General features: G+C 49.8%; 1 non-coding gene across 1 annotated transcript; it reads left to right on the top strand.

The window, feature by feature from the left end:
• Window positions 1–415: 415 nt before the first annotated feature.
• On the top strand, window positions 416–482 carry LOC116278514 (small nucleolar RNA SNORD45). Its single transcript, XR_004187840.1, has one exon. It is a non-coding gene; the product is annotated as a small nucleolar RNA SNORD45 (small nucleolar RNA).
• The last annotated feature ends 10,173 nt before the right edge of the window (window positions 483–10,655 follow it).

Below are 10,655 nucleotides of genomic sequence, written 5' to 3'. Positions count from 1 at the left end.
CCCTCATCAGACTCATAAAGCTTTCCCTCCACAGCCAGTGTGAATATAGGAGTATTTCCTATGTCTGGTCAGTGCTGTTCCCAATACCCTTCAGGCTTCCAAAAGAAGGTAATTGTCTGCATTAAACACAAGAATCGATGTTATTAGAAATAATCATTTGTTCATTAGTGACTGATGCTACCAAAATGACAAGTTAAGAGCAATGGATTTTTCATTCTTTACATTTTAGTGAATTCATCAAATATATGGTTTACCTTAAAGGGTTATCCCACTAATACGAGAAGATAAGAAAAGAGTGGTGCAGATCCAATCACGTCCACATACTTGCTGAAGCAGTTGGAGGAGCCGTGCTCCATCTCAAACCTGGATTCTCATCGCCAAGTTATAAAGCTCGAGCATTTAGGTTGTCCAGAAGGGCCAGTGAGGTGATGTGTTAGGTGAATCCAATGCTGATGTAAATCCTGAAACTACACTGAGACCTTGGATGGAAAATAACTAAATAATTCAAATAAAATTAAACTATCCAGAGGTCCTCCAAGACCATTCAGAAGAGGGACACCACTTAATTTAAACAGTTGCTAATTTGTTTTACTTTAAAAGTTACATCATATGCTCCATGTAGTAACCTGCACAGACTCCCTTAGGTCACTGATAAAACAAAAGCCACCCAGCTTCTCATGCTGCCATCACTGGCACTTCAAAAACAAGAAAACAAAAGAACTGCCATCCTTCTATCCTTCCTGGTTCCTTGCTCCCCAAATGAGGGGATTACTTGAGGAAACTGGATCTTTTGTGCAAATCGCACATCTGGCCTTGAAGATACAAATTTCCAGCCTCTGTTAGAATCCATATTTACACAGACTTTATGGGAACACAGGTGAAAATTCTATTTTAAGGATACAATGAGCTCATAAGGAAATTACAAAGTTTAATTCTAAGTGAGTATATTCAGGCGTTCTCTCCCTTCTTGTGCCCCAGAGTTTCATCTGGTTTGGGAGGTGCTGACCCTCTGACCTGGAAGGGTAAATTTTTTACCTCATTATATACACACTCATTTTTTTTCCGAAGGAATTTTCCAAGACTTTCTATCTCCCTGCTTCTAGAGTTAATGAACTTTCCAGGTTTCCAAGAAAAGAATGCTACATGTCGCCTGTGGGAACACGTCCCCCCCACTTCCCCATCCAGTCAGGTCCACCAGGCACTGACCGCCAGTGTGACCAGGAGATGGGAAGTGAGTTTACGTAACTGTCATTGTCAGTTCACCTTGGAATCCCTTTCTGCCACCTTTCCCTGAGCCATTGTCTGGCAAGCTTCCGGACCGCCCAGGGTGGCTGTCCGCAGTGCAGAGCTTGTGAGGTGGCAGCAGCAGCACTGACTGTCTCCCAGGTTCTGGAAGAGCCCGAGCTCTTCTTGGAGTGTGGAGAAGGCCCAGAAGGAAGGGCAGATAGTTCCTAGCATTTCACAGGCAGTTCCATCAGCTCTCATGAAACTGTCCGTGGAACTTTACAAAGAAGGTTCAACAAACTCTCCCTTCCCTTTTGCCCCGAGTCAGAAGAATGAAGGAGAGACTACATAGCAGAAATAACTCCAGGTTGCAGGCCTGTCACTCCACTGCTCTGTGATCCCACTGAGTTTCCATCGCCCTCTATAAAGTGCTCGTAGCAACCTACCAGTCCAATTTGAGCCAGAGAGACAAAACCAACAGGAGACAGATAAGAGACTGATTGCACAGAATTGCTTTACAACATTGTGGGGGCTGGGAAGGCAAATCTGAAGGCCAGCAGGAAGCGGGGCTAGCGTCCATGAGGTGGAATGTCATCGTCAGGGAAGCCTCCACTCTGCTCAAAAGGCCTTTCATCTGTCTGGTGGGGCCCACCCAGATTCTCCAGGACAATCCCCCATGCCTAAAGTCAGCTGACTATAGATTTCAGTCACCTCTTCAAAATACCTCACAAGACTGCCCAGAAGGGTGCTAGATTGAATAACTGGGGTGCAGCTCTGCCAAGAGGACACATCAAACTGACCCTCACGTGGGCTTGTCCTCACCAAGCCCCAGGCGTGAGACATGGTGGCCCCAAGTCACAGACCTGGGGGACAGCCTGCTGTCTTACAGGAACTTGAGCAGTTGTGTGAAAAAGAACCCAATGAATATTAAATCCTAAACTACCAACCTCATTCAAATTCTCTCAGATTTGCTAACATGCATACATATAATTCCATACAATGTAATCAGTGTGCATATAACTTATTTCTGCTATTTTCATCTAATTTTATTTCATTTAGGCATCTCCTTTTATTGACATTTTCTACATGATAGTCATTTTTTCCAATTAATTCACAACATTCATTTGTGGTAACATGCTATAATGTTAAGTCGTGGCCCCTTTTTTTGCCATTTGAATAGCTCCAAATATTTGCCGTTCAGAAATCTACTACTGTGGACATATTTATGCAAGTTATTTTTAAGGCTTTTGAATAAAACCATTCCTATCACTGCTTCATACTTCCAAATCACCAAGCCCATTGTAGATGCTGCACAACACCTGCCCTGCTCGGCACCTGGCAGAGGTGAAAGGAGGGTCTTACCTCAGCTTCCATGCTTGTACGTGGGACCAAGTCCCCGGAGAGCTCCAGGAGCCAGCTGGGTCCATGAAGTTCTCAGACTTGGGAAGGGAAGGAAGGACGTGTTCCCATGACGCAGGGTTCAAGTCTGCTGTTGGTGACGGTGTACTTACCGCTGTTAACTGTGCTTAGGCAAATCAGCCTCTTCCTTCTGATTTACCAGGACCCTATAAAATTAGGTTTTCTATCCCAGGAAATGCCCCTCTGATGGAGGTTAGCGGTGTCCTAGCACATTTATATGCTAACAGCATAGTAACTCTCCATGGACGAAAAGTGCACCATACAAAACACTGGTGAATGTGTTTGCCCTTGAGACTGTGTTGCAGGACTAAGACTCCACTGCACACGTTTGGGGAACCACGGATAAACAGAATCCTCAGGAAATCACCTTTCTGCATATCCCCTTCTCAGGATTAATCGTCAGAGCTGCGTAATCTGAGTCTACATGGCTGAGACCAAAGGGGCCAAGAAAACAAGGGCGTTTGGGAAATTGGTTGGATCTTTCCCAAACCTCCAAATCTGGGTGATCCTGTCAGCTGCAGACTTGATGTCTGTACTGATCAAATCCACCAGAATGGTCCTGAATGCCCTATTGCCTTTTCTTTTATAGAAACAGTTTACAAGTTGCCTTTGAAAACAGAGCTTGTAACCAAGATAAAATTTAGCAGAAGTAGCTTTGCCTCTATGAGTTCTTAGGAAAACTAAGAATTCAAATCACTTCATTGCAGGCTCTTGAATCATTCAAGACCAGAGGCTCTGCTCCATGCTTCCCTCCCTTGCGGCTGACTGTTCATTGTCAGCCTCCCTGCTGCTACCCCGACATCCCACGGTTAGTAAAATGGCCTCAGAACAAACCACAAGGAGATCTGGTTCTAGCACAGGGCTTATGAAACTGGAGCAGGTGATGATAGTATCTGGTTACACAACATACATAGCATCAGTTGCTTTTTCCTGTAAACCTCCTTCTAAAAGGCAACTGATCACACAAGCCTCCTTTAGGGTACAGGCAAATGACTGAAACTGCCTTTGGCATTTGATTTCTTTTCTATGTGCTAAAAGTTCTCTGTGAGGTTTGCTGGCCTGATGAACTTAAGGAGTTTGCATTAGCTCAGGATTCCCCAGAGACACAGAACCAATAGGATGTTTAAATAGGGAGAGATTTATTTCAAGGAAATTGCTCACACAATTGTGGGAGTAGGCAAGTACAAAATCTGCAGGACAGGCCAGCAAGCTGGAGATGCAGAGAAGAGCTGGTGTGGCAGCTGGAGTCCAAAGGCTGTCTGGAGGCAGAATCCCCTCCTCCTTGAGGGACCTCGGTCTGTTCGTGGGTTAAGTCCTTCAACTGATTGGATGAGGCCCACCCACATTATGGGAGGTAATCTACTTTACTCCAAGGGCATTGATTTAACTGTCAATCACATCTTTGAAACATAACTTCACAGCAACATCTATACTGGTGTTTGACCAAAATCTGGGCAGCATGGCCTAACCAAGCTGACACATGAAACCACAGAGCTCCAGTCAGAATTTTCTAGGAGCTGAAAAGTTACCTCAGAAGCAAGATGGGGTGGGTGAACTGAGAACAGCTTTCTGGCTTCCATGTGGCAGGCCTTTCATGGCAGCATCACTGAGCCCTGTGGAAAGGCAGAGGCTCCACAGCACAGCCCAGGGTCCGGCTCCCCCGGTCTGAGCCCAACCCCAGCCCCTTCCCTGCCATGCAGCGAGGGAAAGAGGGGGAAGAAAGGTGCCTCTGGGTCACCGCGTGTCCACAGCCACCCCGTGGGAAGGGGCAGGCATACTGGGGATCCAACAGCCTGTCGCGGCCCAGCTAATGGCACTTCCACTGCAGACGGACCAGCTCCGACACACACTCTACTACTGAGGCGTGGGGAACAAGCGACAAAGCCTGGCATTTGCTGAACTGAGTTGGACAATCTCCTGAAAAGACCACAAGTGCCCAGGTCCCTGGCTGGGTCTCCAGGCATCAGGATGTGAGCCGTGTTCTGTCAGCCCTCATTCCTGTCCAACCCAAAGCCCTCCAGCAGCCTGGGATGCCAGGAGAGGTCAAGTCCCTCCTTGCCTTCCCCAGCTCCAGCCCTGGTCACTCTAAGCCAGCTCTCCATCCACCGGACCCCAGGGTTTGTCTCCACTTCCTGCAAGTTCCTGCTGAACCACAGTCTCCACGAGGCATTGCCACTGTCCGTGCTCACAGCCCGCAGGGGCTGAACCTCCACGTTTACAGAGTCCATGAAGCAGACTCACCACCCTCGTTCGTCTGTGAGCTGGACCGTGAGACCAAAGGGAATGACAGTGCACACAGGCTTTCCAGTGACTGAAGTTTCTGTGCTGGACCCACATTTGTGTGCCTCGTCTTACTTTCTGGAAGGAGGCACTTCCACCCTCCATCCAGCCTGCTCTGCAGTGAGCCAGGCATGCCCAGGCAGGTCCTAAATTTGGACACAATCTAGGCTCAGGCTGGAAGCCCTCTCATGCTTGCAATGGGTTCCTCTGCCCTGTGTAAACACACACATCAGTTACATTTAAAAATATAGAAATAAGCTGAAATGTGGGTACTTTGGGGTCATCACAATTCAGTGTTGTTTGTAGAATGAACCCACATCCCTGTGTATGAAAAGCTCTATGCAGTGTCACGGACACACAGCCAGAGCCGGCACAAGGCTACAATGCGTGCACGTCTGGCCACCCTGCAGAGGGGCAGCTGGCTTGTGCCAACTCACCCGCACTCCACACCCCTTCCTTCTGTGAACAGGGGCAGCCCTATGCCAGGAGGTGGCTATGAGACACTTGCCCTTCAATACGCAAATCTGAGCTGCAAGAGACTAACACCCATTTTAATTAAATGCGATAAAACTGCCCCATAAGTACTTACAAAGGCAATGGAAATGTTCTCAGACCGTGAAGAGTTAGAATCAAAGGGACCTTAAAGAGCCAGGGCCCTTGACCTTGGCTGTATACCAGCATCACCTGGGGAAGCCGTCCAACCTCTGCTCACACCAGACCACTGACATCACTCTCTGGTGTCCAGACATCATCTCAAGCCCACTGGTTCAGGAGAATCACCTGGGAGGCCCGCAGGACTTACCCCGGACTTATGTGGGTGTGGGGTCCAGGGAGGTTTTCAAACTCCCAGGAGATTCTGTGATCAGCCAGGTTTGGGAACCACTGACCTACTCAACTCCGACACTGTCTGCCATCATAGGAATGTTAGACGTCTGGTCCAACAAATGCAGCCAGCAAACGGGAGCGGTAGGACTCAGGGCTGCAGGCTCAGCTCAGCACTATTTATGAAGAGATCATCAAGTTTCTCTCTCAAGCTGGAAAGAAATACCTACTTTCATGTTTTAGGTTTCACAAAACAATGAATTTTTTCCTGTTTCATCGGGACCCCCTTACATCTAGAAATAAACAACTGCAAAATGAATTCTTTAAGGAGTTTATAAGAAAGGTTTTCTTAATTGCAAGAGTCAGTTACTGAAGTCAAGGCTGAGGTGGGGCTCAGTTGGTGGAGAGCATGCTGAGCATGGTACCTGCTTTGATTCCCAGTTCCTCCATGTGAAAAGATTTTTAAAAAGAAAGAAAGAAATCAAAATAAAATCAGGGGTGATAAAGTGAGATTTGTGTGATCTTTTAAAATGATATTTTCACAGTCGTCTTTCATTTCTCCAAGGGAATTGAGACTTGGAGGCCCCTGCTCCACGCCGGGCCCCACGGCTGTGTCTGAGACCCTGGAGAAGGTCCGTGGCTCAGCAGCAGAGAGCTCGCTTCCCTGGCGAGGAGACAAACGAGGCGAAGCCATGCGGGACCGCCGGGCCAATACTGCCGTTGAGACGTCTTCCTCCAGCCTTCTAGGTTCTTCTGGCTGATCCAGAATCAAGGTGACAGGAGAACGACTAACAGGAGAAAATCAAACAAAAGCCTAACAACGCGTACACACGGAAGACCCAGGAGCACTGCACCAAAATGGACGAAGCCCTCGCCTCAAATACCGTCCTCAGCCAAGGACCAGCGAGGACGTTGAGGGTGGGGAGTCCGTGACCCAGAAAAGCACACAAAACAAGGGTGAGGTTGTTAGACATTTTCAAGCCTTTGTTCTCCCCACTGACACCTTTCTAGATTTGGTCATCATCCTCTTCCTGGTACAAGGCGGGAGACACCCTTACAAGAGGAAGTTTCCCTTACAAACGTAAATGCTTCTTACATAACAGTGACTCCCACCTGGTTTTCAGAGTTTTTCCCATCTCTGCTGTTTCTCAGGAAACAGACAGCTTAAAGCAATTAGCATCCCAAAGAGACGTATTTGGGGAGGCTGATTCTGCGCCGCAGTGTGACGCCGGCGCCATACGGAGGAGGTAGAGCAGGAGGCGGGCTGCTCCCGGAGAACAGCCGCCTCAGGGAGACCGCGGGTCTCGAGGTGGACGCGGTGTCTCCAGACCCCGTCCAGCCCGAGGAGGAGGGAAGCTTCCGCAGCCCGTTTGTCCTGAAGAAACGCTGCAGTTCACTGCCTCCTGTGGTAATTATCACTGGAGTTTTTTTGCTGTTGTTTCTTTTTTTCACTGGTTTGTTTGGGGCTTGTCTCCTACCAAGTTGTCCTTTGTTCAGTCAGAGATGAAGTATTTGGCACGAGGTAGCCGTGCCTGCAGGTGCTCTATAAATTCTTGGTGCCCGAGTGACCACAGGTGGCCGTGAAGGTGATCCTCTCACCCGGGGATCCTGACTCGTTGTGGAGTGTGCCCCCTCTGCTGGTTGCCTCTGAAACAGACAATCCCTCAGTGCTCGTCTCAGATCCAGGACTGTGACTTCCACACAGTGTAAGAATTTTCTGGCTGAAGAAATATTTGATTTAAAAAAAACTGACTTCCACGCTCATTCACGCTGTCTATCTTAAGACAAACCCGGCTCTTGGGAGGAACTGGCACAGCAAGAAGAGAAAGTTGAGCGTGTTTTTCTTTTCATCTTTGGCCTAGCAATGAGAAGACCCATAGAGCGTGGGCTAGTGTCCCCAGATGTGTCTGCTGACAAGCAGTAAAAGACCCCCAGCCACCTAGAGGGAGCAAGGCTGGCCATGTTAACAAATAGCATGCAGTGAAATTTGCATTTTAGCTAAACAATGAATAGTTTTTTTTTTTAGTATAAGTGTATCATATGCGATATGTGAGACATACTAAGAAATTATTCACTGTTTCTCCGAAATGCAGCTCTAGCAGGAGGCTGTATCTTATCTGACAACTCTGGGAGGGAGGGAGGAGAGACAGAGGAGAAAGGTCAGAGCCAGGTCTAGGAAGGCTGGAAGCTGGTGCAGCTGACCTGAGGCGGCAGCCAGCCCCATCGAGATGCTTCGCAGGCTGTGATGCTGGTGGCCGGTCCATCAACAGAGGCTGCCCCAGCTGCCCCGGCTGCTTCCCCGGGGACATGCTGGCCGCACAGGAGGACCTCTGTGAACCTGCCTCATTCGTCCTGCCTCCTCGCTTCTCCTGGGGCCCTAGAGCACTTGGCTGGGCAGATCTGACCCCTTCCCGCCCCCGTGGGCCACGGCAGATACAACCTCAGAACCTCAACTACCCACTCACCTCTTCAGAGAACTTACCAGGAGAACATGTAGCCAAGCAGCCGATGGTTTTCTACTGATTGTCCCTTGAAGACAGCTTTTCAGTTCCTTGACTGGTTTTTATTTCCTCGGTTTATGTACAAAATGCCTCCCCTCTAGCCATGGTCTGAACCCTGGTCTGGGTGCTGAACGGCCCTCTGCGGCACCCCTTTCTGGATCAACAAGAGCTAACTCGGGCCCTGCTGTGAAGGAGACCAGGGATTTGGGCTGTGTTCCCTCTCTTTCTATTTTTTCTTCCCCATTTGCTTCTAGAGTAAATTTTTGGAATTTTGAAGTGCTGATCCCAGGACAGATATGTCCATAGAGTTAGACAAACCTACTTCATGTTGAGATGTTGGTCATCACAGACAATTATTTAAAGTATATCAGAGAGAAGAGATGGCCGAGACAGTGAAGTGCTGTTACATGTGCCTGCCTTACAGGGAACACTGACTCCACGAGGACCAGGTCCTTCCTCTCACCCCAAAACTGCACCTGGTGTCTCACAGGGCCAGGCCAGGCGTGAAACTGGGGGTTGAGCACAGTTCTCCTAACATCCCTGGGAAGAGGCCAAACGCTGTTTTGGTTAATGTGGATCATCGTCAAGGAGGACAGCCCCTCATCACTATTGCAGACTGAAGCTGATCCTTGCAGATGAAGGATGAGGTGGACTGTGTCTCTTAGGGCTCCCCGCCCCACACACACCACAGCTCTCAGAACAGCTCTGTTCACCCTGGAAACACAGGGTACATGTACATATATGGGGCACACAGCAAGGAGCCTAGAAACTCCTCTAAATCAGACTAGGTGACCATTGTTTGCCCTTCCTTTCCTTGTTTCATTTCAAAGGCTCTTAAGAGAACAAATACGTTGTATCCAAATTAGTAGCAGCTCAGGGACTAGGCATGCTCAGGGCGCTGGCTGCTAAAGCACATGCACGACACCTCGCTGGCGCTCCGCTGGCTTACTAGCGCCCAGCAAGAAGGGAGCTTGGTTCAAATCCACGCTGGGACAGCTGCAAGCCTCATGGTGAGGTGAGCCTCAGCTTCTGCTCCAGAACCTCTCATCTCCCCAAGATGCTGTTTCCTTTATGACACTCTCATCCTCAAGGGCTCCCTCAGCCCATGGAGGGATGAAGCCCTGCCCCCGCACAGCCCACCTTGACCCTGGACCTCCCGCTACTCCCTGAGAGGACCGTCCTGCCAGCCCTGGGCTCCCCCCCAAAAAGCCCTGGGCCATGTCTCTGCAGGAGCCAGTGCCCTCCTCTCTCTCCTCCTGCTTGTGCCAGGTTACCCCGCCTTCCAAATGCACCTGCCCCCGACACACCCAAGGAAGCGCCCACCTTCCCTGCCCCGAGCGCACTTCTTCCTCGGCTGTTCGGTAACGTGCCTGCCCACCGGCCCAGGGCAGGCACCTCTCCTGTCTGTGTCGGTGCTCTAACCTGGGTGATGCATCACCTCCTCCCCCAGGGGAGCTCTGCCAGACGAAGGGCCCGGGCACTGCCACATTCAGATTGCAGTCTCCCATAAACACTTCAGGAGTAAATACAAATCCGAGTGTCTGCACTTGGCTCCCCGACTCTGAAGGCCGAGGGAGCTGGTGACTAGCAGGGTATCAGCTCGCTCAGGAGAAGGGACAGACTCCTGCAAAGTCAACCAAACACATTTGTGTGAAGGAAGCTTCCATGTCATGGGTCGCACATTACACGTGCACCCATCCATGATAAAGCTGAGGGTGACTCCAGTGGGAAAAATCTGCTTTCGCCCTAAGATTAAAAAGCAAAAATCAAAGACCTCAGAATGCAATCAATATTTTTCAATCACTTATTACCTGGAAAACTAATTTTCTGAAAAAGGATCTTATTACCCAAAATAAATCACAGAGAACAAAGGCGGCCGTGCGCTAACCTTTGGGGGAAAGGAAACACACCTGTGGCCACCCCGGGGCCCACCTGAGCCCCTGCAATCCCTGGACGCGCCTGCCCACCTGGCCCTGGGCTCCAGCAGGCAGGGCGTCAGCAGGCGCAGGTGCTGGTTTCTGGAAGCCAGATTCCTCTCCATGGGATGTCCAGACATCCCTGTGAATGAAGAAATGAGGAAACAGTGCAGAGGCGTGCTTGACTGAAGCAGTTTTGTTTTTGTTTTTCATTCTGCCTCCAACTCCCTGGAGGGGCCCTCACGGATGGAGAAATGCTGCCTCGTCATAACCTGGTAGGATGAGCGATACCGGTGTGTGGGATGGCATGTGCGGAGAGGAGCGAAGAGGAAGGGCGGGGGCTACGAGGCAGGAAGTGAATCTTCCTCTTCCCACTGTCGCCTGGATCCTCTTCTCCGACTTGACACGCTCTCGTCTGCCTGGGGAGCCTGCTGTGGATAACCTGTCACCGAGGGGCTGCAGCAGGAGGGGCCGCTCAGGCACCAGGAGGAGT

Source organism: Vicugna pacos, unplaced genomic scaffold (assembly GCF_048564905.1).
Source record: "Vicugna pacos unplaced genomic scaffold, VicPac4 scaffold_21, whole genome shotgun sequence".
NCBI lineage: Eukaryota > Metazoa > Chordata > Mammalia > Artiodactyla > Camelidae > Vicugna > Vicugna pacos.
Note: the sequence above shows the minus strand (reverse complement) of the source record. Positions and strands in the feature narration are given on the sequence as shown.